The 24,340-nt window shown below is 35.5% G+C and overlaps 1 protein-coding gene and 1 long non-coding RNA gene across 3 annotated transcripts in view; one reads left to right on the forward strand and one right to left on the reverse strand.

Annotated features, from left to right (window-relative positions):
• The window catches only part of LOC136025061 (uncharacterized), a 56,914-nt gene extending 46,496 nt beyond the window's left edge, over positions 1-10,418 (reverse strand). The window contains exon 1 of the long non-coding RNA XR_010617010.1: positions 10,290-10,418. This is a non-coding gene — a long non-coding RNA (uncharacterized LOC136025061). The remainder of the gene's footprint in view (positions 1-10,289) is intronic.
• A 1,975-nt stretch (positions 10,419-12,393) lies between these two features.
• LOC136025059 (neuropeptide F receptor-like) overlaps positions 12,394-24,340 on the forward strand; it is a 51,825-nt gene continuing 39,878 nt past the window's right edge. For both annotated transcript variants that reach the window (XR_010617008.1, XM_065700740.1), the window contains exon 1: positions 12,394-12,474. The gene's annotated coding sequence lies outside the window, so the exon portion shown is untranslated. The remainder of the gene's footprint in view (positions 12,475-24,340) is intronic.

The following is a 24,340-nucleotide window of genomic DNA, read 5'->3' on the forward strand; positions in this document are numbered from 1 at the left end:
AAACGTTTCGAAAATTTGTGGATTATATGTTTCCTATGTTTGCAATAATTGTCATGCGGGGAAGAACATTGATTATTGGAAATTGGTTATATTTTATATATCCTAACGTGAATTAGACCGGTTACGTTAGGTATTGAATCAGTGAGAGCATTGGCTGTAGATATTTCATTACGTAAATTGTCAAATATTAAAGGTTCATCCTGGAAGAAGAAATCTAAAAAACACAAGTTTTTTATTCTACATAAAAAGTTTATTAATAAGAAACACTATAAAATCATTAAATCAAAGAAAAAGCAACGAAAACGAAAAACGTGAAAAAAAGCTGACATAGGATAAAATATAAGCAAAACAAGCGTGAATTAGAAAGACAGGGGCCATAGAAACCAATTATAGAGGAAGGGGGGAGGGTTGTTACTAAAGTTAAATTTAAGTCAAAATTAAGAGGAGTTTTTGGGGGGTCCTAATGAAAATGCCTTGTTTCTATTGCTTTCTTAGACGCACCTGCCTGTTACATTGTATTAGTTTAACTATTGGGACTAGCAAAATCACATTTTGAAGGAGCCGAAAGCATTACGCTTTAAGCAGCAGAAGCCTCATTACTTAAAATAGTAATAATAAGAAAAAATGTCAACTTCACAATGTGCGTTCTCGCTAGTAAATAAAACACGCAAACGAAAAAAAGACACACTTTTTTGCATTGGATTATTTCTGAGAGGTCTTAATGAAAATTCCAAGATTCTTTGACCCAAGATAGATAGATAGGTAGATAAATGTTTGTTTGCAACAAGAATTAAACCATCTAACCAAACAGCGCAAATGCCTAATAGCAAACTTAAGCGCGTGGTATATCACCAAAAAAAATTACAGCTAAAATTAATGTGCACTTCCTACGAAAATCAAACTTCAACACTCACAACGGAAAATATTATGGGAGACCAGCAACACGAATTCTTAATAACTTCAGAAATTGGTTTCTATCATTACAAATTCTCACAGCTCTTGGGATTAAATTCTAAACTTTCGGACCAGTATGACGCAAACTAAATGCCACTCGCACTGTTGGCCCAATTTGAAAAGAACAATCAGAACTGTGAGATGTTGGGTAATTGTGGAATTGTGAAAATATGGGGAATAATCTTGGAAAATCTAGTGAAAGTTGTCCAAAAACATAATTGTGGCAAATATTAGAAATGGCAATAAAATGATGTTGATGAACAGAGAAGAAACCAGAAGATCCATAAAGATGGCTAACTGACGATCTATTATTAATATTAAAAATTAATCTAAGGGCTTTATTTTGTGGAATTCGAAGAGTTTTAAATGTTGAAGGAAAACATAAACACAATAAAGAAATTATGGATTAAAAAAAATATATATATTGTCTTTAAAACATCCCTTGGGAAAAAATGGCGTAAAGGAGAAATAATTCCGATCTTTCGCGAGATATTTAGAGACATTGTTTTCAAATATTCGTGGAAAGACAGATTTTCACCCAAAATAACTTCAAGATATTTAAATTGATCAATAATTTTTATTACCCTATCATTTAGATAAAGAGAAAACTGTTCTGTTTTCTGAGAGCCAGATAAACAAAACAGCATATATTGACATTTCTTCTCATTTAACCAAATTAAATTTCTGGCGTACCAATCCACTGAAAAAGTATGGATAAATCAGCATGGGATGCGAAAATAACAACATCATCTGCAAACATTACAATTTTACAAAGCGGTAATACCTCGGGCAAATCATTTATAAATAGAAGGAATAAGGTCGGTCAAAGGACAGACCCCTGAGGGAGCCCACAACTTGTCAAAATATTTTCTGAACGAATACCATTAATTCTATCACGAAATTCAAGTTTTCTACCCATAAGATAAGTTTTAAGAAAATTTAAGGATTTTAAAGCAAATCATATTTTGGGAGTTTCATTAACAACAGACGATGGTCTACTGTCTCAAAGGCCTTGGCGACATCAAGAAATACTGCTAACGCATAATGATCACTGTGGATTGCAACATTTATCTCAAGCAGAAGTTGATCAATTGCCTACTCTGTTGATTTTCCTTTAATGAAACCAAACTGAGAAGGATGAAAAATATTTTTGCCAATTAAAAAACTATGGAGCTGATGGTTCGCTATCTTTTCCAAAATTTTACTAAACACTGATAAAAGTGATATGCCTCTGTAATTTGAAGGATCACTACTACTTCCGCCTTTATGTAGTGCAATAAAATTAGCTTTCTTCAAGAATATGCATATTCTCCGAGAATATACATATTCACGCCACCGTGACAATTTGTGGCCGACTGACCCGAGAAACCCTTTCCATGGGGAAGGGGGGAATTAATATTGGAGGTACATTTAAGCCATACTAAGAGATGTTTCTGGGGGTGGGGGTCTTAATTAAAAATGCCCCGTATCCATTAGCCTATTATATTGTATTAACTTAAATCTTGGTATTAACAAAATAACATTTTCAATGAGCTTTAAGTATTAATTTTTATGCAGCCGAAGCACCATTACTTACAATAGTAATAATAAGAGAAACTGTCAACTTAACAGTACGTTATCTCGCTAGTTAATGAAACACTCAAACGAAGAAAAAAGACACACTTTTTGGCATTCGGTTAATTTCTGAGAGATATTAATGAATATTCCACGTTTCTTTGAGCCAAGACTCTGCGTATTCACGCCACTAGGGCAATATTTGGCTGCCCCAACCTAGTAACCAGTTTTAGGGAGGATGGAGAGGGTTTTTATTAGAGGTAAGTTTAAGCCATATTAAGAGGGAATTCAGAGAGCTCTTAATTAAAATGTCTCGTTTTTTTTCTTTGTAAGAAGCACTTGCCTGTTAAAATGTATTAATTTCAATCTTGGCATTAGGAAAATCGCATTTCAACTGAGCCGTAAGTATTACGCTTTATGCAGCAGAAACCTCATTACTTACAATAGTAACAATAAGAAAAATTCAACTACACTATATGTTTTCTTGCTGGTTAGTGAGAAACGCAAACGAAGAAATAAAAGAACTTTTTTTGCATTTGGTAATATCTGAGAGGTTTTAATGAAGATGCTACGTTTCTTTGAACCAAGACTATGCGTTTCACGCCATCTTGATAATATTTGGCAGGTCTGTAATACCCCTATGATACATATTATCAATCCTAACTCATTTTCACACATTTTCTTGATAAAACTATGCTTTAAATCTATTGATATATGTTTTCACAAGCAACTCCTCTGGTGATACACCATGTCAGTTCATACCACCGTGACAATATGTGGCTGGTTCGTGACACCCCACTATACACATTATCATTCCTAAGGCATTTTGAAACATTTTCTTGATAAAAATTATTCTTTAAATACTATTGATTCATGTTTTCTTAAGCCATTCCCCTCGTGATACACCATGTCAATTCATGCCATCATGGTAATATGTGGTTGGGCTGTAACACCCTCGTGATACACATTATCATTCTAATGTATTCTCAGACATTTTCTTGATAAAAAATGCTTTAAATTCATTGGTCCGTGTTTCCTTTAGCCACCCCCCCCTTGTGATACACCATATCAATTTGCACCACCCTTGCAATATGGCCCATGGGATCCCTGCTATACATATTATCACTCTTAAGGCATTTTTCAGATATTTTCTTGATAAAAAATTATGCTTTAAATCCATTAGTTTGTGTTTTATCAAGCCACCCCTCGTGATACACCATGTCAGCTCACGCCACCATGACAATATATGCCTGCCACCTGACATGCCTGTGATAGACATTATCATTCCTGTTATATTCTCAACCTATCGCTGATTCCAGGATTTTTATGGGGCTACCCCCTGGTGCTCTATGACTTGTCATCAACAATAGCTAGTTTATTCCGCGTTATCAATAAGTATCATTTTTATATTGGAAGGATAAACACTAATATCTTATTTTAAAAAGCGAAGTTATAATATTTCAATAAAGTGTGCACAAGATAAAGTTATTGCTGCGTTGAATTCTCGCAATATTTGAACTATGAAACATGCATTAATAGGGATGGTATTTGAAATGTATGCGTGCATTGTCATGACAGTAAGGAGTTGAATTCCTCTGGAGTGCCTCAAGAATTTCCATCATCAAAATGGTGGATATGCAAGAGTAACATTTCCAGTGATGATAATGCTGAAAGATAATGCAAGGCAAAAATTTTAGTTGATAACGAAGGCCAACTTCTTGCTTATCCTGCTGGTAACGTGTTACATGTTTATAAATCCTATCTCCAACGGTGGTGGTTAACGGCAGACACATATTGTCACGATGGCGTGAATTGACATGGTGTGTCACGAAAGGGGTGGTTTGCGAAAAAACGAATCGATGAATTTGAAGCATTATTTTTATTAAGAAAAATGGCTTTGAAATGATAATATGTACAATAGGGGTATCAGGGACCAGCCACATATTGTCAAGGTGGCATGAATACGTATAGTATCGGCTGAAGGAAACGTGGGATTTTCATTAAAACCTCTAAGAAATAACGAAATGTAAAAAAATTGTTCCTTTTTTTCGTTTGCATGTTTCATTTGCTAGCGGGAAAACATATAGTGAAGTTGAAATTTTTTCTTATTATTACTATTGTAAGTAATGAGGCTTCTGCTGCATTTTGCATAAAACTTGCGGCTCATTCGACATGCGATTTTGCTAATATATATATTTAAATTTATACAAAGTAACGGGCAGGAGCGTCTAATAAATCAATAAAAACTAGGTATTTGAATTAAGAACACTCAGAATTATCTCTTAACATGGCTTAAATTTACCACTAATAAAATCCCATGAAATCCGCATGTTGTCACGGTGGCGTGAATATGCATTGCCTTGGCTAAAAAATTTGGGATTTTTATTAAAACATCTCATAAATTACCGAATTCAAAAGAGTGTCTCTTTTTTCTTGGTTGGTGTCTCTCATTTACTAGCGAGAAAATGTATTTAAATTAATACAATGTAACAGGCAGGTGTGTCTAATAGGGCAATAGAAACGAGGAACTTTCATTAAGGAGCCCCCCCCCCTGAAACACCTCTTAATATGGTATAAAATGACCTTTAATAACAAACCCCCTCCCTCTGGAATTGGTTGCTAGGACCCTGACCATTTTTAATTCACGCTTTTATCGTTATATTTTACCTTATTTCAGATTTTTCAAATTTTGTTTTTCTATTTGTTGAGTTTTAATTGCTTTTTTCTGGGATTTTATGATTTTATAATGTTTTTTATTAATCAAACTTGTATGTAGAATAAAAATTTCGTATCTTTTGGATTTCTTGATCCGGGATGAGCCTTCAATACGTAATCATTTATGTGAAGAAATATCTAAAGTCAATTCTATGCTACATCTCACTGACTCGATGCCTTACTTAACATGTCCTGGTCAAGTTGGAAAATTAATAACACTGTAACAAGGAGGTATACATCAAATGTAACGAATTTCCAATAATCGATTTTTCTGCTGCATGTTAATTATTGCATACCTAGGGAACATGTAATCCATAGCTCCATTGAAACGTTTCCATTATAAATTATTTCCCGAATCAAAATTTTAGGGAGTCCTTCTTGATTCAGCTCCTAAAGGGAACAAAAATACTAAGAATACTAGGTTTTCCTAAGAAAAAAAATTAAATCGTGAAGAAAAAATCTTTTAAAGTATTATGTAACATCTCACGTGTACATCGTTATTATGTGGCATCCCAAGTTTGCACCGTTATTACGTAAAATTCCACTTTTGCACCGCCATTACGTAACACTCACGTGTTTGCCGCTGTTACGTAACACCAGCGTACGCTCCCTTATCAGGTACAAGTGGGGATTCCCTACGGACCATGAAGAAATATGTCAAGCGGGATTATGGCATTCCCAATAATTCCACAAAGTTACACAGGATTGCATCACCCCCAACATAAGCAAAATTCCATACTATGTAGGCTTCGCCGCTTGACTAGTGGACCTTGAGATCTAATACGTTATGCAAGATTAATAAACAAGCGTACTATATCATTTCACTTGCGTTTTGGTTGATAGGGCCCCGTTTAAATTGACTGCTAGAGCCCCGTTGGAATTGGTTGCTATGGTCTCTGTTGGAATTGAACACTAGTCCCCCCCCGTTGGAATTGATTGCTAGGGCCCCCCTTTGGAATTGGATGCTAGGACTCCGGTTGAATTGGTTGCTAGGGGCTCCCGGTGCAAAAGACCACTAGGAGCCCAGTGGAATTGTGTAACGTCACGCGTGCGTTTGCATCTTGTCTAGCAGACTCTAACAAGTCCTATTCATAACAATTAAAAGTAAACAAGCCCTATTACGTAATATACACCTGCATCCATTTGCATAGATAAACAATACCCTATTATGTAACAAGCGCCTACATCTTGAAGTAAACAAATCCTATTATGTAACAACCAATAAAAGCATTTGCCTAAGTAAAAAAACCATATTACGTAACAACTAAAGAGAGCATTTGCATTAGTAAACAAACCCTATTAAGTAATAAATAAAGATTCCTGAAATAAACAAGCCCTATTACGTAAAAAGCACCTGTGTCTGGAAGAAGGTTAAACAAAAGTGTCCAGAATAGGATTAGAATGGATAGTGTTCGCTTAAAAGCAGAGGAATCCCACTACTACTACCTTTCTATGACGTACAAACAATAGTTCAAATAGGGATAAATACTTTTATTAGACAGTGAAAACAATGTCAAAATCTCTTGATATTTTGATCATATACAAAGTGATCTCTGTTAAAACTGTTATTTGTACGATATACCTGCATTTTTCTTTCGTAACGTATTGTCCTTGACGATGTCCGTTAAGCTAAGTGTGCTTACACAACTTATTTTCCTTGTAGATTACCCCTATGCTAAGTCTGCTTACCCTGAAAGTTTTAAGCCGACCAGAGAAATACAACGTTTGTTCCGTTTTTTGTTTCACGGGTCAGTACAACCCTCTTTTTCTAACCGTTTTCCCCTCCTAGGCTTGTGTGACTGAGGAATTTATCAGTAGATCCGAAACAAAATAAATTAAGACGTACTTTTAGTGCCTGGAAGCAATGTAATTTTTTCTCCGTAGATCTTTTCTTCATTGAGGTTTCCTTATCTTTCTTTACATTCACTTTAACATTAAGCTAATCTGAGAAAACAAAATTTTTTGGCCCAGTTTCAGATTTCACATATCACTACAACCAACAGTTAAAATACTTTTGTTTTCAGTTACGTCTGCTTGTTTCTGTCTACATGCTATGTAAGTTACTAGTACGATTGGACGATATTGAATATCCATATCGATATATCGATATATCGCACCAAATATCGATATCAAATATCAAAACATAAATATCGACATCAAAAACCATATTATATCGATTTTTTCTGGTATCTACCGATGAATGTCCAGCGGAAGAGATCGAACATAGAAAATTCTTTTGCAAATGGTCGAGAAGAAATAATAATCTATTCAATCCGCTGACTCGCATATGCTGATAAACAGCTGCCTCCATGAGATGACACAGCCCATTCTCAAATACGTTTGGTGAGGTCGTGCTCTCAAATATTACTAAGAACCTTCAAAAAGCTTGGCTAGAATGTGTTCAGATCAAATTCGTCACGATTGTACCATGCTTCGATCCGCGTTTCTAGATTTGGTATAATACCCTTGACGATCTTCTCGAAGTTGAGAGAGAACAGCAAGAGAGATGGATTGGGCCTTACTGGAATGTGTATCAGCAGACGCAAGTGCCGTAACAATCCCTATGATTCAGCCACTACACAATCAAGGCAGTTTGTGGGGATCTCATGACGAAGTTTCACTAGTCGGTGCAAGGCAAGCTTTGTCAGCAGTTGTATCTGTCACGGCTCTCTAGATTTTCAGTAGGGAGTCCTTAGTTCGAAAAAAGCTGATCCACTCAATTCATGGAAGTCTCGTAATATGGGTTTCGGAATTAACTGTACAAAGTTGTAATAAAAGTTAATGTCCATGATCACCGTCAATATCCTTTCTGGGAGTGGATTCCAAGCCTGATTAGTTAATCAAACAGTTCGTGTTTGCAATCTCTTAGTATGAAGCAACCTACCCAAATAGCTACCAAAACTATAAAACACAAAATTTTTATAACAATAGACACATCAAATGAATTGGCTTTTCATGCCGATTCCAAATATATAAAACTCATCAAGTTTCATGTACCCATCAAAAGCTAAAAGCCAGAGAAAATATGCTTGATTTTTGAGAAAGAGGACGAACACCCTTAAAGATTCAATGCATCTTAATAAAAAATCACACCGTTAGCTTCGGAATATATGAGAACCATAGGGTAAGGGTTTTTAGCTTCCATATGTAAAAATGTAAAAATTTTGCAATTTTTGCCAAAAGAAAGACCAGAAATACTTTTTTTTTTTCTGTTTTTGCCAGGGTGATCGTATTGAACCAACGGTAATATAAGATCGGGAAAGGGCTCGCTCGAATGGAAATTACAGTTCTCGTTCCCCGTTTCGTGACCAACACGATTCCCCCATCTTTTCCATACTCCTTTTTCCTAAAGTCGTCCGAGCAAAATCATACCTCAAGGGATGACATACTGCAAGTCCCTGGGGAAAGGGTGGTAAGCTATGAAATTTGTCCAGTATTTTCATTTAGTATTTGTTATTGGGAACTTAACATCCCTTCTGGGGGCTGGGTGTTTTTTTCGCGGGGGGAACCTTCTGCGGGGATTATCCAAGGGGAGAACTTTCCATGAGGTGGGAAGTTTCCGGGGAAAAACTTTACACGGGTTAATTTACTAAAATTCTAAAACAAAATTCTTTTTATTTAATTTATTTTCTCTTTGCCGATTAAATTTTTCATGTAGAGATATTCTGAATATTCCCAGGAAAATTTTCAAAGGAGTTTAGCTTGTCTGGGGGATTTTCTCGTGGGGGGGAATTGTCTCGTGGGGGGATTTTCGGCAGGAAAAATTCTCCATGGAGAAACTTAAAAGGGACTAACTTTCCATTTAGACATTGGGAGGGGTGAATTTACTGGAAAATTTTCCCACGGAGAGAGGATTTCCGGCATGATTTGAAAAACGATTAGAAATTAATAGAAAAACTAGTCTTTTTTCTTTAAGAAAGTTGGCTAAACTTAATTTTCCAAGCGGAATTGTCCGCAAGATGTTTTTTTTTTGGGGGGGGGATTTTCAACAGTGACAGAATTGTCTGGGAAATGGGGCATCTTGTGCGGGAGGAATTTTCAAGAAAGAACTTTCTTGGGGAGATTTTCCATGGAGACAAAAGGTGGATTGTTTGGCATCATTTGAAAAACTATTAGAAATTAAATAAAAAAAAACATTTTTTTTTACTAAAAGTAAGGAGCAATATGAAAATTTAAAACGAACAGAAATTACTTCGTATATGAGGGCAAATACCCCTCCTCAATACCTAGCTCTTTATGCTTATTTTAACTTTTTATCCCAATTGTTTAAGAACAACTCCTGAAACACGAGAGCTGTCTAATTAGAATAAGTACATTGTTAAAATACAAAAAGAAACTTTGGCGTGAAGAGGGAGGTATCGAGGATGTTTATCCCCCTCATATACGGAACAAATTCTGTTTTTTTTTTTTCAGTGCTGCCTCTTACTATCAGTTGAAATAAAAACATTTTTTTTTTATTTAGTCACCAAAATACTGGACCAATTCTCAGGGGAAAATATTAACATGTTGCTGATTTGAATAGCCCAAATACGCAGTAGGTTATTTTTTTTTTGTCCTGAGCTCGAGTATTTCCTAATCAGGTTTTTATAATATCCGTTCATGCGATGGAAGTTTTTTGTACATTATTCAAAATTTGGAAAAAAAAAATGTGCAAAATACTCATTAGTTACCAATTATGTTATTAAATTTTGCCAAACCCTAAAGTTAATCTGAGCAAAAAAAAACTGATAAGAAATAACAAAATCGATATATCGAATATCGAAAGTGAAAATATCAATATATCGTTTAATCAAATTATCACCCAAAGCCTATCAGAGACTAAACAAAATTAGGGCCAGTTTTCGAGGTCATGAACAGAAACAGCCAAAATTAGTTTCGAATTTTCTATCTGCGCACGGGTCAACGGGGCCAGGCAACTTACAAATTGTTATTTTAAGCCAAATGCAATTTCAGTCGCTAATTTTGTACCTCCAATATTTTCTAGCCTTTTGGTATGGAATGATGAAAAACTCGAAGTGGAGTGACTGAGATTAATATAATTAGTCCTAATGATCAGAAATGCTTACGAGATATTACGCATCCGTTATTTTGATAGCCTCGGTGAATATACTGTCTTTTTATTTGCCTCACTGCTTCATCAAAACTAGATTCTAGTTCCATTGCGGCTAATAGTGCACAGTCTTTTTGGCGAATTTGTGATTAATACTCGTTCATTCCCACGCTTCCGCCCTCTGAAAAAAAACGTAATGTCTCCTCGCCTTCTCTTCTTCCCTACATTCCGAGAGTTTAAGATTGATACTGACAAGTTGATGTCGCAGATAAGTTATTTTAATAGCCTGTATCCATAGTTTATTGCAATTTACCTCTGCCCCATCCTTCAAGTCAAATCTTCAGATTTGCTTGACCCTCCGGCGCCATTTGGAAATTTAAGCTTGTTACGACAATCTGCTCCTGAGATAGTGGAGATGAACTATTTTTATAAGCTTTGCATATATGGTTACTTTGGGTCTGCATCACTACTTTGCCCAAAATAGAACCTGGTCTGACAGGATCTTGTAGTAAAAATAAACTCTAATCATGTTAGAGATCAAAATCTTTGCATCATTCCCCTTTACCTCTTCTTATCGATTCAAAATTCAAAGCCCGATTACCACCCCAACACTCTTTAAAATTTCATCTTGATCCCCGAAGCTGTTCCCAGGACATTGCAGATACACCTTTTTAATCATCTCGCAATACATGCCAAATAATTAAAAGGAAAATTACTTCGTATATGTGGGCAAATCCCTCTCCTTAATACCTCGCTCTTTACGCTAATTTTAATTTAAGAACAACTCCTGAAACACGAGAGCCGTCTAATTAGAATGAGGGCATGGTTAAAATACAAAAAGAAACTTTGGCGTGAAGAGCGAGTATTTATTATGGGTTATCCCCCTCATATACGGAACAATTTCTGTTCTTTTCATTGTTGCTTCTTACTTTCAGTTGAAATACGAATACGAAATAATAGAAATCGTATTTTCTTAATCTTGTGTTTTGGGGACGCTTCATGGACGACATAATTTCAGTTCGGAATTATGGCGAAAATGAACTTAAAGATTTTCTAGAACATTTAAATTCTGATGATAGAAACCTGCAATTGACTCTAGTGACCGAAACAGATGGAAAAATACTGCGTGTTATAATACGTAGTGTCAATAACCTTGATTTTACGGTTTACAGAATACCTACGCACAATAATATATACCTTCACTTCAAATCTAACCATCCTACACAGTTTAAAAGAGGCGTGGTAATATCTCTTCTGGATAGAGTACTTAACACCTATTCAGAGCCGTATATTAAGAAAAAATTAAATTTTATTATAGACATACTTTTTGGCAACAGGTACCTAGTTTCTCTCAAAAATACTGTTATTGATCAAAGATTAGAGATACATTTTTCTAAAGCCTGAAATCCCACACCAGTAAATGATTCGAATAAACCCACAAGCACGATTTACCTACCTTATATTCCGAAAATTACTTCAAAACTGAAAAAAAGTTTGCTTAAAAAATAATTTCAGTGTTGTCTTCACAAGTAATTTAAGTATAATGGATCTTTTTAACTCTGGTAAGGATAAAACCACCGTTACTCGTCTAAGAGTGGTATATCAACAACCAAGTAGTTATGGAAATTATTACATTGGTTGGACCCATCAGAATTTAGGATCTATAGTACAGCAACACAAAGAAAGTATTGAAAAGCATTAAAATCTAAAAATAGCTACATATCTTTCGATTCAGCTTTAAGCAATCATATTTTTGAAAATTCAAATCATTATGTTCTATTTGATGAAACGATTCGAATTAGCAATGGCCTAGGAATCTAACAAACTGTCCGCGATCCAATCGAAATCAAACGAGACTTAAATATCAATACATCCCTAAATAGAGACTTGGGTGAATAAACACTCAACCCTATGTACACAAAATTAATTATGGAAAACAATCTAATTAAAAATAAAACAAAAAAAGGAACCATTAAAAACAAACCCAATCCCATAAGAACTATAAGATTAACTACAGAGAATGCAAACATCGCAATAAGAAATTATTCCGGTTTTTAACAAATACAGTTAGTGAAATGAATGAACCTTTTTAGCTTGTAAAATGTGAGCTTTTATCACACAGTCTTGACGAAACTTTCCGGTAAGAAGTAATGATACCAAGGCTATTTTAAAAAATGGATTTTTAACCAAGAAGTTTTATTGTAAGTGTTTTTTGTGTTAATTTTTATTATTTTCTTTACTGAAGACGCCCTTAGATATAGGGCCGAAATATTAAATAGGTTTGTTCATTCACTGTCTTGGGAAAAAAAGTCCTCATTGTATCTCTTCTGTATTTGTAAGAAATTCACGCTGAAACCTGGTTAAAGAAACTTGACTGTTCTATTTTGTTTATTTTTGAAGTTGCTGCCCAGTTTTAGCTCCCAAATCACATTGGGCTCTTTAAATTTTAATATGTGGTTGTAGATTTCCATTGACCTATATCTCTTGTTCACTTAACTTGGCAAACAAATCTAATAAGAAAATGTCAAGCGTTATAGGAGACAATTTTTCCTTGTAACCCGGTTGTCAAATTGACAATAGGACGACCAAATTTAATTTTCTTTTGAACTCAATCGGAGGATTTAAATTTCCCAAATCAGAAAATAAGACGTTACCTTACATTCTCAAATTGAAGTTTTCCTCTCTTATAAACGTCAATTTTCCGCTTTCAAATTATTGAATATTTTATATTTTCCTCACGACTTATCACGAAAAAATGGTTTTGAAAAAATTGATTCGATTTGGGATGCTTTTTATTACACGTTTAAGTTGTAACAACGGAAAGGAGAAAACTATCCATAGTAAGGGTAATTAGAGAGAAACAATTAGACGATGTCATGATGCTCCTTAATGTAAATTTCACATTTAAAAATACTAATATTGTCCATCACAAAATATTTTTATTTCAAAGCCACAAGGTTTTGCCTCCATTCTTTCGTTCATAACAAGCACATTAGACATCAAAGTAACACCCAAAGTATTTTGCAAAAAAAAATTTCCTTTGAAAAGTCAATTTTGTTGTTAATCTCACTGCTAAAAGTACCTAATCAATAATAACCAGCAGATAGTGCCGATTTTTTTTTCAATTTAACTATCCATATTGACAATCGAGATAGTAAAGGAAATGTTGTGTCTTGCGTCTTTCAAATATTTTAGTCTAGGTACTGTTAGGCTAGGCGAGTCCATACGTGGACTCGCTCTGTGTTTTTGTCTCTCTTTGGCCGGGTGCCTGTGTGTATGACCGGCTGTTTGACTGTCTCTGTGTCTTTCTTTGTTTGCTTCTGTGTCTGACTCTGTGTGTTTTTGGCTCTCTCTATCTCTGTGCCTGTGTGTTTGACCGTCTGTTTGCCTATCTCTGTGTCTGTCTTTGTGTGTTATCAGTCTCACTCTGTGGGTTTCTCTATCTCTCTCCCCCTCTCTCTCTTTCTCTGTGTCTTTGTGTCTGACCGTCTGATTCCCTGTCTCTGTGTCTGTCTTTGTATGTTATCAGTCTCACTCTGTGGGTTTCTCTATCTCTCTCCCCCTCTCTCTCTTCTATGTACCTTTGTGTCTGACCGTCCGATTCCCTGTCTCTGTGTCTGTCTTTGTGTGTTTGTATGTCTGATTTTTGTCTCTCTCTCTCTCTCTCCTCCTCCTCTCTCCTCTCTCTCTCTCATCTCTCTCACTCTCTCTCTCCTCTCTCTCACTCTCTCTCTCTCTCCTCTCTCTCTCTCTCTCTCTCTCTCTCTCTCTCTCTCCTCTCTCTCTCTCTCTCTCTCTCTCTCTCTCTCTCTCTCTCTCTCTCTCCTCTCTCTCTCTCTCTCTCTCTCTCCTCTCTCTCTCTCTCTCTCCTCTCTCTCTCTCTCTCTCTCTCTCTCTGTGCCTGTGTAAATGCCCGTCTGTTTGTTTGTCTGTGCGTGTTTCCCTTTGTGTGTGACAATATGACGCTGAAACATGGTTAAAGAACTCCCTCAGATTATTATATCTTCTTTATGTATGAAGCTGGTGCCCAGTTTTAGCCCCTAGACCACATTGAGCTCTTTAAACTTTAATATATCGCTGTAGATTTTCGTTGACTAATATCCATTGTTCACTTAACTTGGTAAAAAATGTAATAAGAAAATGTCAAGCATTATGTGAGATATTTTTTCCTTGTAACCCAGTTGTCAAATTGATAATAGGACGACCGAATTTAATTTTCGTTTGAACTCATTTGCAGGATTCAGATTTCCCAAATCAGAAATAAGGCGTTACCATAAATCCTCAAATTGACCTTTTCTCCTCTTATAAACGTTGATTATCCGCTATCAGATTATTCAATGTTTTACATTTTCCTCACACGTTATCGTGGCAAAATGTATTTGAAAAAACCGACTCCATCTGGAGATCCGTTTTATTAAGTGTTCAAGCTGTAACAACGATTAAGACGAAACTATCAATAATTAGGGTAATTTGAGAGAAACAATTAGACGATGTCGAGATACTCCTTAATGTAAATTTCACATAAAAAAAAAAGAGTAAAAATACTAATATTATCCATCACAACATATTTTTTTCTCAAAACCACAGGGTTTTGCATCGATTCTTTCGGTCTTACTTTCTTGAGCCGAAAAACTCAATTCCCTTTGAAAAGTGAATTTTGTTGTTTTTCTGATTGCTGAAAGTACTGTATCAATAATAACCAGCTTATAGTGACGTTTTTTCCAATTTAACGATCCAAATTGACATTCGAGATAGTCAGCATAAAATGAGTGTTGTATCCTGCGTCTCTCAATTATTTCTAGGTACTGTAAGGATAGGCGATCCTAGGTGCTACTTACCTGTTATACTATTAATGCCAGCAGCAGATCGAGTGGGGCTTGGGGGCACCGGGCCCCTATGACTTTTTTTCATTCCGTGTCTTTTTCTGTTTAAAATCGTTTTTAAATAATTTTAGTAATTTGATCAGTTTTTGGTATCCTTTTCACACTGTCCCTATCAAAATGAAAGGTTTTTCAGTAGATTCTTCAGATAACTTTTTATGTATTCATAGAATTGCTCCTACTGTTTTAATTCTTCCTGGGGCCAGCACAGCTTTGCAAGCTCCTCTTTCACCCAAATCTGTCCACAGCTCCCTCTTTATTCCCTCCCATGACAGTTTTGTTTCTTCTAAATGCTTAGTAGTGATGACACAATTACTTCTGGAAGCTTCATAGCCGCTGCTCTTTTCTTCCTTTATTGATTTAGATGACGGAGAAGTTAAACGGTGATCCACCTCAGGGCAAGATGCAGGTGCTTGTTAAGTAATAGGAAATGTTTTCTAAGAGATGCAGCTGCTTGTTACGTAATTTGTAATATTTTCTAAACGATGCATCTGTTACTTGAAAACCAAATCAAATAGAAAATTCGAAACTAATTTTGGCTGTTTCCGCTTATGACCCCAAAAACTGGCCCTGATTTTGTTTAGTCTCTGATTGGCTTGTAACTAGTGCTGGGTGATAATTTGATTAAACGATATATTGATATTTTTTAACTTCCGGTATTTGATATACCGATTTCGATATTTCTTATCTGTTTTTGCTTAGATTAACCTCAGGGTTTGGCAAAATTCAATAATAAAATTAGTAACTAAAGAGTATTTTGTACACTTTTTTTCTAAATTTTTAATAAGATATAAAAAACTTCCAATACATGAACGAATATTATAAAAACCCTGATTTCGAATTACTCGGTATCAGAATAAAAAAATAACCTACTACCGATTTGGGCTATTCAAATCAGCAACATGTCAATATTTTTCCGTGAGAATTGATTCAGTCTTTCGGTGATTAAGTAAAATAAAACTGTTTTTGTTTCAAGGTGAAAGTAAGAAGCAACATTGAAACTTAAGAAAAACAGAAATTGTTCCGTATATGAGGGTGAAAATCCCTCCGTAATACCTTGCTCTTGACACCAAAGTTTCTATTAGTATTTTAACAATATCTTTATTATAATTAGGTGGCTCTCGTGTTTTAGGAGTTGTTAGTAAATGATTAGGATAAAAAGTTAACATTAGCGTAAAGAGCGAGGTGTTGAGGAGGCGGATTTGCCGTCATATACAAAATAATTTCTGTTCATTTTAAATTTTAATATTGCTCCTTACTTTTAATTAAAAAGATAGTTTTTAATCCAATGTCTGATAGTTTTTCAAGTAATACCAAACAATCCACCTTTTGTCTCCATGGAAAATCTCCCCCAAGAAAGTTCCATCTTGAAGAGTTCCTACCACACAAGATTCCCCTTCCCCCAGGCTACCTCCTCCCATACAAGATTCCTCCCACACAAAACTTCCTCCCACAGAAGATCCCGATCCTCCAGACTACAGAACGGATGAGAACAATGCCCTTACTCATGAGAGAACTCCTTTTCTATGAGGGGGACCACGGTTGGGTAGAAGAAGTGGGCCCCTCCTTAATTTATCAAAACAATTCTTGTGGATCATCTTCATTTCATTTCTATCGTCGTCTCCGTATAGGTTGCTTATTTTAGGATCTCTATTATCCACACTATTCATTTATTTCTATAGCTTAATACGAGTACAACACTGAAGATGTTGGGGTAGATGACTCCTGGGAATATAAATCTATGCATTGAAAATGCATTGTTTTAAATATGCTGCGTAAATTGCCAGTGAGTAGAATTTATCTACCCGGTTGAAGAATTAGCAGCACCCATTCTTCCTTCTGTGTCGTAGCAGGGGCTATCCCTTCCTCTTCATTAACAATGAAGTGATCTCTATTATCATCTGCTAAAGATTGAGGGCCAAGAGGCCTAAATTCAGGTCTAAACTAGACTTGATATTATCAATTCTTACTCTGAGAGAAGTGATATCCCTCTTTTAGGATATAAGCCCAATGTTCTCTTTAAGGCCGTGATTAAGTGAACTTGAAAACATGGAGCTTCAGAATTGAAGTAAGGTTACCCTTCTGTCTTTTAATTCTCTAGAGATCGTCGATTGTCAAAACTTCAAATAGCACCAATTATCAAGTCTTGTCAAAGGTTTTGATTGACAGCTTCCTTTGGTGAGATGCTTCAGCCGAGAAATAATAATATATTTGACAGTGTCTTGCAAAGCTTGGTTACCGACCAAGGGAGATTAGAAAATGAGCAAAAGAGCACTATCATTCTCAAGTACAAAATGCCCATGTATATGCAACTGTGACGGCATGCATAGAATGCATTTTAAAATTTATTGTTTTTTCCACTTTATTTCCTAGGGATAGGCTATTTAAAATACCTCATTTCATTAATTCGAAACTAAACAGCGAACTTAGTTGAAAGCTTTCTTCGAGGATTCTTAGAAAACCAAAGTTTTCTTACAAATTAAATTAAAAAAAAAATAAAACTGAAAGTAAGGAGTGACATTAAAACTTAAGACGAACAGAAATTACTTCGTATATGAAAGGGACTGCTTCCTCATGAACGCCCCGCTCTTTACGCTGAAGTTTTTTACTGTTTTAAAAAATAGAGTTAAGAGGAAGAGTCAGACTTTAGCGTGAAGACCGGGGCATTGATGAGGAGACAGCCGCTTTCATATATGAAGTAATTTCTGTTCGTTTTATGTTTTAATGTCACTCCTTACTTTCAGTTAAAAACACTTGTTTTTATTTAATTTAATTTCTTAACGTTTTTTAATCAATGCATGTTTTGATTTATGCTCTCCACAGATGAATAATTAAAACGAAATTTGGGTATTTATTTTTTTGGCTAAATGGGTTTCTCATAGTTTTGATCAAACGATTTTGAGAAAAAAATAGGAGCGGGGAAGGAGGTATAGTTGCTCTCCGATTATTTGGTTACCTGAAAAGGCAACTAGAACTTTTAATTTCTTACGAATTTTTTTATTAGTAAAATTATTAGTAAAAATAAATTTTACTAGTTAAAGACATACGTAACTTACAAATTAGCTTACGTAAGGAACTTCTGTATTCTCACATTTTTATTACATATATGAGGGGGGCTCACCCCCTCAACAGTACCTCCCTCTTCACACTAGAGCTTAAATTTCGTCCCGATTTCTTAAGAATGACCCCTGAATTACAAAAGCCGTAGAATAAATAGTTGAAATTCTAAAAATACTTTAGCGTAGAGAGCGAGGTATTAGGAGGAGGTGAGCCCCTCATATGCGTAATAATTTCTGTTCCTTTTAAGTTTTAATGCTGCTCCTCACTTTCAGTTGAAAAAACTTTGTCATATTTATTTTTTCATTGTTTTTTTTTTAATAATAGTAGGAAATCCTGCGCTCCCTTCATGGAAATTTTCTTCCTCCATGAAAAGTTTCCCCAGCATATCCCTCTCTTCTCAACCCTGCCCCAGACCAAATGAAAACGCCCCTGAAGACGTCTGTACACTTATAAGGATTTAGTTATAAGGATTTCCGACTACGCTGAATAAAATGGCTATCTCAGAATTTTGATCCGGTTACTTTGGAAAAATAATTAGCGTGGGACGGGGGCCTAGGTGCCCTCCGAGATTTTGGTCACTTAAAAAAGGCACTAGAACTTTTCATTTCCGTTAGAATGAGCCCTTTTGCAGCATTCTAGGGCCACTGGGTTGATACGATCACCCCTGAAAAAAAAACCAACAAATAAACACGCATCTGTGATCTGCCTTCTGACAAAAAATACAAAATTCCACATTTTTGCAGATAGGAGCTTGAAATTTCTACAGTAGTGTTCTATGACTTTTAGGCAGATCACGGATGCGTGTATATTTGTTTTTTTTTGTTTTGTTTTTTTTCCAGGGGTGATCGTATCCACCAAATTGTCCTAGAATGTTGCGAGAGGGCTCATTCAAACGGAAATAAAAAGTTCTAGTGCCCTTTTTAAGCGACCAAAAAAATTGGAGGGCACCTAGGCCTTCTCCCACGCTAATTATTTTCCCAAAGTCAACGGATCAAAATTCTGAGATAGCCATTTTATTCAACGTAGTCGAAAAACCTTATAACTATGTCTTTGGAGACGACTTACTCCTCCATAGTCTCCGTGGGAGGGGTTACAAGTTAAAAACTTTGACCAGTGCTTACATATAGTAATGGTTATTGGGAAGTGTACAGGTGTTTTCAGGAGAATTTTTTGGTCGGGGAGAGGGGTCGAAAAGAGGGGGATATACTGGGGGAACTTTCCATCGAGGACTTGGTCATGGGGGATGAAAATTTCCATGAAGGGAGCGCAGGATTTACTAACATTATTAAAAAAAACAATGAAAAAATATATATGAAAAAGTTTTTTTTTTCAGCTGGAAGTAAGGAGCAGCATCAAAACTTAAAACGAACAGAAATTATTACCCATATGAGGGGCTCACCTCCTCCTAATACCTCGCTCTTTACGCTAAAGTATTTTTAGTAATGTCAACTATTTATTCTACGGCTTTTGTGATTCAGGGGTCATTCTTAATTAATTGGGCCAAAATTTAAGATTTAGTGTAAAGAGAGAGGTACTGACGACGGGGTGAACCCTCTCATATGTGTAATAAAAATATGAGAATAAAAAATTGTTCACGTAAGCTAGTTTATAAGTTACGTATATCTTTTACTTATAAAACCATTCGTAATAAATTAAATTTCTAGTTGCCTTTTTTTATTAACCAAAAAATTGGAGGGCAACTAGGCTTCCTCCCCCGCTCTTTTTTCCCAAAATCATTCGATCAAAATTATGAGTAAGCCATTCAGCAAAAAAAAAAAAAAAAAAAAAAAAATTCAAATTTTGTTTCAATTATTACTCTGCGGAGAGCCAAAATCAAAACATGCATTTATTCAAAAACATTCAGAAATTAAATAAAAAAAACAAGTTTTTTCAACTGAAAGTAAGGAGCGACATTAAAACTTAAAACGGACACAAATTACTTCGTATATAAAAGGGGCTGCTTCCTCATCAACGCCCCGCTCTTTACGCTAAAGTTTTTTACTGTTTTAAAAAGAAGAGTTGGGAGAAAGAGTCAAACTTTAGCGTAAAGAGCGGGGCGTTGATGAAGAAGCAGCCCCTTTTATATACGAAGTAATTTCTGTTCGTTTTAAGTTTTAATGTCGCTCCTTACTTTCAGTTGAAAAAACTTGTTTTTTTATTTAATGTATTTAAAATCAGCATTAAAATGCGATTCTTTTGATGTAGCTATTGGTACCAAAATTCCATTTTTTAGAGTTTCGGTTACTATTGAGCCGGGTCGCTCTTTACTACAGTTCGTTACTACGAACTGTTTGATAAAATTGGAGGACAAGCAATATAAACAAAGGTATTTTATTTCAAATGACAATACAATTAAGTATGTAACTACAAAGAAGGATAGAATGTAAGGAAAATGAATTTTCCTGTTACCGGTACTAGACGATTAATCTTATAAGTACGGCTCTTGTATTGGAACCCCCTGTGGAACTTTGGGATCAAAGCATCAATGAAGAATCCTTTCAGCTTGGGAAAAATCTTTTCGGTCCAAAAGCCTGGATTGCGGTCTATCTTTTCAATGTAGAAGTCTTTCTGGGTAAAAATCATGAAAAAGCAAGTATATAGCTGAGCACATTCAAGCTGACTGATTGTACTTGGTAAAAGTAGTCGTGGCCTCGTTTGGGGTTGACCAGTCCATTCTTTCCAACTTCCATGCAATAGTCCGCCTTAGACTCTTTTCGGTTCTTTATCCACTAGCCTATCCCCAAATTTCTCGCAGTTTCGCAGTTCCATACCTCGCTTTGATTTAATTTTCCCCATGATTTCGGCTTTGTGTGTATAACTTTCCTGAAGGCTCCTGACTATTTCTCATTTCTATTTTTCTTCATTGCATTGAAATAATTTATGAAAATTTCACACTATTAACAAGCAGCTGATTATTCCAGCTTGTCATTTTCGTCTCTAGGGGTTATTATCGGCGATCTGAAACGATTCTTTATGGCAACCGACTTGTAAAAATTTCAGGTAGCTGAAAATATTCTAGGGGACTGTTAGAAAACAGGAAAATACATCAAAAAATGGTTCCAATCATCTTATAGGTTATTGTCTTCTGCACATGATAGTACCAATTTTGTTCCAAAAGCAATATCCTTCATAGAGTACACTTGTGAAAAATACCTAGACATTTTCTAAGATTTCTAAGCAATTAGAGGAACTAGAACAAAATCCTTTCAAACATTTTGTAGCATCTTCAAGAAGCTATGGCCTGATATTAAAAGCGGCATCTTCCGCCAATGAATACTTGAGTACTTTTTAAATATAAATTTTCAATTTAACATGGGATTTTCGAGTTCCATCAGTTCACTTAATCACCCCCTTAAACTATTCTCCTTAATGAGTGAATCTGCAATAAAGCCAATATTTGCTTCATTCATCTAAGGGCACCTTCTTTTCTCTCGTAGAAAACTCTTGCGACAAGAACGAATGAAAAGAAAATAACTAGGTGGGTAAATAATAAAAGCGTAAATAATAAAAGTGAGTTTCAGAGGGACTGCGACTCTTAAAGTGACCGTTAAATGTCTGGTGGCAGTAAAAATATAAGGGAATAAACCAATAAAATTATGGCACAAAATAATTAAATAGGGCAATGACCAGGATATTAGCCCCAGATCTAGTCGGCCCTATAAAAAGGCCCTATCAGAATCCTCTTAACAAAAATTGAGGTAGCAAGGGGATCAATCAAAAAGATATTTTTGTAAACAAGAGTGGAATCAGCATTCTTAACCAGTTAAATAAAAAAGAGGAAGTCGGATCAAATCATGAAAAGAGATTTGCTATCATTTTTCAATTTAAATAAGTAGTTTCGTTAAAAAGTCCCCTAGTAGAAGAGAATGAATGTTATTGATAAAGTAAAAAGACTATAGTCATAAGAGTTCAAAGAAAGAGCATAGAGACAAGGAAGATTATGAACAAGGAAGCGGTATTATTTGAGGAATAAGAGACAGCCGCTGGCTTCTTGAAGTTGAAAACTTTATATTTATTATTAAACTAGGTCCCTATCTTCATAAGGGGTAATTACCATAAGAGAGCTTAAGAGGCTACTGCTTGATCTTCAGCCACGTTATGAAATATGTAACTCAAGTCACTTTAGAAAGTCATTTTCTCCTATAGCTCCAATTACAATAGGTATAAAACTATGCACAGAGCCACAAATTTCTGAGCATTGACTGTAAAATACTCCAGGCATATTCACCAGAAGTCTGGATTGATTAAATAGACCCGGGACTGCATCTGTCTGCATACCTAGAGATTGTACAGCCCATAAGTGAAGAGCATCATCTGAGGTAATCATTAGATGGATAGCTTGATTTTAAGGGACAGGTACATGGTAATTTACATCAAGTAAGCAATACGTACCGACAGAAAGCTCATTTGAAGGATTCGTATATGAGTCAAACTGAATATCATCAACAATCAGAGTATTCATAAGACCAATACTTCTGGTGCCCTGCTACTTTAATTGTGAAGGCAGGATTATGGATCTTATCAATTAAGTAAAGAAGCCGAAAAAGGAGAAGGGAAGCCTAATACAGGGAATAGTCAATTCCAACTGAGCCCTAGCAACAATTACCAACGGAGGCCCTAGCAACCAACTCAACGGGGCCCTACCCTCCAATCCCATTGGCATCCCTAGCAACCAATTTCACCGACAAGACGTATCTCGAGACGTTTCAAGACGTGTAATGGCATTTTAAGGCATTTTTCTTCAAAACATTTTTCAAGACGTACCTTAAGACATTTTTTTTTAAGGCATTTTTCAAGATTTCTTTGGTTGTTATGTAATAGGAGAATGATTACTTATGTTAAGGATGACACATTCTCACATGACTTGTATCTTCAGGCTCCATGGAAAATCCCCGCTTGTTACTGAGGAGGGAAAACTCGCGGAGTCTTGCGCAATGATAATGCACACGTGGGTTGTTACATAATACTTTAAGAGTTTTTTTTCTTTCCACTCGTTTTCTCAGGAAATCTTTATAATCTTAAAAAAAAATTTTCCGTATTAGGATTTGAAAGGGATTTCCCCTCAATGGAATGGAGCGCTAACGGCTGGACTATAAAAGCCATTCTAATATTAATATTCGGTAATAATTTTTATGTTATAACCTATTCAACACAAGCAAAATCCCCTGTCCACTTTACTAGAATGATTAAATGGATCGCGTGTTTTCCTATGACTGTAATATTTGCCAAACAAGGGGAAAATCCATTATTAAAAATTGGTTATATTTCAAGTGCACTTAATTGTTAAGAAATGCTTTAGAATGTACTATCAGTCAATGTTAGGGGTTGTTCTTAGCATATTTTTTAGTAATAGTGTCTTTTACTCTATTGGAACTTGAATGTGCTATCACAGATAAAATAAAAGGGTCACAAAAGTTATAATACTATGAAATCACAGAAAAAGATGTTAAAACTCAAGAAACGAAGAAACAACGCATTAAAAAGTTTATAAAGGCTAAAATATATGTAAAAAGAACCAAGAATTCGAGAATTATGAAAACCCTACCAACTATTTCCAGGGAGAGAGTTCTTATCAGAGGTAAAATTAAGCCATATTAAGAGCTATTTCTGAGCGTCTTAATGAAAATTAATTGTTTCTGTTGCTCTATTAGGCACACCGACAAGAAAAAAGAGAAATATTTTTCAGTCGGTTATCTATGAGAGTTTTTAATGAAAATGCCACGTTTCTTTCAGCCAAGACTATGCATATTCACGCTAGCGTGACAATATGTGGCTGGCCCACACTAACAACCAATTCAAGGGGGAGAGTTGTTATTATAGCTAAATTTAAGCCATATTGAAAGATATCTTCGACAGGTTTCAATGAAAATGCATCGTTTCTATTGCTGTATTGGACACACCTGAAAGAAAACTGTAGCACATTTTTACAGACGGTTATTTGTGAGATGTTTTATTGACATTGCCACGTTTCTTTGAGCCAAGACTATGCATATTCACACAACCGTCACACTATGTGGCTTTTCCACCCTAGCAAGCTATTCCAGAGGAAGAGAGTTGCTATTAGAGGTAATTTTAAGCCATATTGAGAGATATTTCTGAGATATCCTTATCAAAATCCCTCGGTTCT

Source organism: Artemia franciscana, chromosome 3, assembly GCF_032884065.1.
Source record: "Artemia franciscana chromosome 3, ASM3288406v1, whole genome shotgun sequence".
Classification (NCBI taxonomy): Eukaryota; Metazoa; Arthropoda; class Branchiopoda; order Anostraca; family Artemiidae; genus Artemia; species Artemia franciscana.